This window comes from Branchiostoma floridae, chromosome 15, assembly GCF_000003815.2.
Source record: "Branchiostoma floridae strain S238N-H82 chromosome 15, Bfl_VNyyK, whole genome shotgun sequence".
Lineage (NCBI taxonomy): Eukaryota > Metazoa > Chordata > Leptocardii > Amphioxiformes > Branchiostomatidae > Branchiostoma > Branchiostoma floridae.
Window position 1 is genome coordinate 9,085,315 of NC_049993.1, and position 3,163 is coordinate 9,088,477.

At 40.1% G+C, this 3,163-nt stretch overlaps 1 protein-coding gene across 1 annotated transcript in view; it reads right to left on the reverse strand.

Moving 5' to 3' along the window:
* Positions 1–1,259: 1,259 nt before the first annotated feature.
* Positions 1,260–3,163, reverse strand: part of LOC118431375 (cAMP-specific 3',5'-cyclic phosphodiesterase 4C-like) — a gene marked incomplete in the record, with an annotated part of 222,145 nt that continues 220,241 nt past the window's right edge. The window contains 1 exon segment of the mRNA XM_035842516.1: positions 1,260–3,163.

Here is a 3,163-nt window from a genome sequence, read left to right on the forward strand (position 1 = left end):
AAAGCTTTAATATAGACATTCTGCGATGAGAGTACCAAGGTTGGTGATGAAGTAGCATAAAGTTATATTTTGATGCATGATCAAATTTGGTGTGATTTTTTTCCAATAAACGCATTAGTTGATGTTGTGTGTTGTTATATTAATTACCCTGCAAATGTACCCTTCTGTTATTTCTGTTTCTTTCACATCTGTCTCTCGCAGCTTTGCTGTCCTCGTCAGACACTGCAGACAGTCAATGGACATAACAGGTGTGGGCCGTGGCATTGCCACAGTTGCAGTGTCAACTTACCATGCTAGGTGTCGCTGCAGTACCGTTGAAGAACCATGGGTCCGCAGTTGAAACTAGAGCGTATCTGACAATAACTTTTAATGGATTCTGAACAATTTCGAACTTTCCTCGGAGCAAAAATGACAACAAATTATGTTGGTAAATAAAAATGGCTTTTCTTCATTACTAAAATTTGATATTTCGTAGCTTTTATATTGACATGATTCATATGAACCTCAAGTCAAGATGATTTTTACATTCCAGTCGTTGATTTATCGCTAAAACATATCATTCATTGTCCCACTTTTAAGTCTATTTGGACTATATGCCAGATGATCAAACTATGCTCCAGCCCTTTAACCCACGCCAGCCCCTTTACAAGCTCCAGCGCCTTTACCTGCCCCAGCCCCTTTAACTGCCCCAGCCCCTTTAACTGCTCCAGCCCCTCTACCCGCTCCAGCCCCTTTAACTGCTCCAGCCCCTCTACCCGCTCCAGCCCCTTTACCCGCCCCAGCCCCTTTAACTGCTCCAGCCCCTTTAACTGCTCCAGCCCCTTTACCCGCCCAGCCCCTTAACCCGCTCCAGCCCCTTTACCCACTCAAGCCCCTTTAACTGCTCCAGCCCCTTTAACTGCTCCAGCCCCTTTACCCGCCCCAGCCCCTTTACCAGCCCCAGCCCCTTTACAAGCTCCAGCCCATTTACCCGCTCCAGCCCCTTTAACTGCTCCAGCCCCTCTACCCGCCCCAGCCCCTTTTCAAGCTCCAGCCCCTTTAACCACACCAGCCCTTTTACCCTGTAGTCTTTATATTGACATGATTCATATCAATCTTAAGTCAAGATGCATTTACATTCTAGACGTTGATGTATCACAAAACATAATAATATGTCATTCATTGTACCTCTTTTAAGTCTATTTGGACTATCTGCCTGATGATTAAACTATCACAATAGAAGAAAGCAAACACACAACAAAATAAGCATTCACTGAAACTGTGGTTACCAAAATTTTACTTCAATCTTTTATTATTTGTACAGTTAATAAATACATAGTGAATCCACAAGTCGTCTCACAAATATGCCAAGTGCTCCTGATAGTTTTGAAGACACATCTCTCTACCTCCTCAACATAAATACCCCGGATACAGCGGATGGCCACAGCTTGGATTTGCAGTGTAAGAACTGATGTGTGAAGTGATGTGATGTGATATGAACACCAGGAAAGGTTGTTGTAGTGTTCGTGTGTTGCAGAGTCTCTGGCAACTTCATCAACGATATTGATAAAGCAATTTTAAATCTTGGCTTGCTTTACACAAATATGGCAGTATAATGAGGCATACATGTATGCACAGAGAGGGACCAACTCAGACCAAGTAACGGATTTCGAGCTCAAGTCAAGCTAACATCAAAATGATACAATTCCCTTCAAACAATTACAACAGTCCATTTTGCCATCTGTAGCTTTGGAACTGAATATTACATGTCATGTCTTCGAGTGAAGCAAATGCAAAGTGTTAAAATGCCCCCCCCCCCCCCCATAATTCTTTTACAAAACAATTGCAGTACTGTAAATTAACCAGTAGCACAAAATATATCTATACTGTTACACAAAAGCTATAATAATGAAAACATATTCATTGCCAACTTTTGAGGTTCAGGGAAAAGACTTGCATAAATTTCAAGTTAGGCCCCATGTCAGTCTGTGAGCTATAACATACACGTATGTATCAGAGATGCCTCTTGCTTCGAAATGTTGTAGTGGCAAATGATTACAACATTTTTGGGTAATGTTGAGCATCTATTTCCAAAGAGCTGAGAAATTTCATTTGGGCTTCGTCAAATCATATACAGAAGAGAAAAATCATAAGACATTTTGTACGTCTTCCAAACTAGTTACTCCGAGCCCCTGGCATGGTGAAACAGACAACATAACATTCCACAATCAGTTAAGTATTAAAGTATTCACAAACAGAAAACCTAGCATTATTCTTCTCCAATCTCTACCAAATAATGTCGAACTGGAAGGTGTAGATATATATAATTTATATATCTATATACAAATGTTTATAAGTACAGGGCAGTTTTAGAGTTCTGTATATACAGGAAGGTCGAAGGTCACATATACATACACTACATAAGTACAGCTGTCATGTGCTGAGATGTGAGAACACTAGCCTGGTAATGAAGGAAAACACAGCTGTGATTTCTATGGTCTACCTGCTGTCCCAACAGTTTTCAATTGCACCTGTACATTAAACACCTCTTTCACTCATTAAGTCCCATTTGTATCCTCCTTATACATGTATGCATATCATTTTCATTGAGAGGTCAATTGTGCCATTGTAAAAGAAATCATTTGAGAAACATATAGCACGGAGGCAGCACTCCAAAGCAATTTTACAATATGGTACTTCCTTCATAATAAGAAATAAAATAAAATAGATAATAATGAGTTCAGCCCCTCTAAGTTCCTGTCCTTTAAAAATGTATGCCTTTTTTACCCCCATGACTTACCCCTGGTCAGACCTTCCAAACAATTGTGGAGCTTGTCAAAGTAGCTGCTTGTTGGAATGTACAGAAAAAAGAGTGTTTTTGGATATCAAACGTTACAAGGTCATTCTGTTTGGAGCACACATGTACCAAAGCTAAGGAGCGGATATTTCCAATAGTGCTGACAAATTCAGGGATTCTTGCCGGCTACCTTCTTTGTTTTGGCCAACATAATTTATGTTACATGCAAGTTCAAAGCACTAACTTTATGAAATAGCTAGAATAGGAGATTCAGGGACATTTTAAGATTTGTGTCAGTCAATAGAAGTGAAGTAGCAACAAGCTGTATTTCCAACAAAAGGAGCTGTATCTATCCTCAGCATAATGCTGTACAGAACAGCATCATTA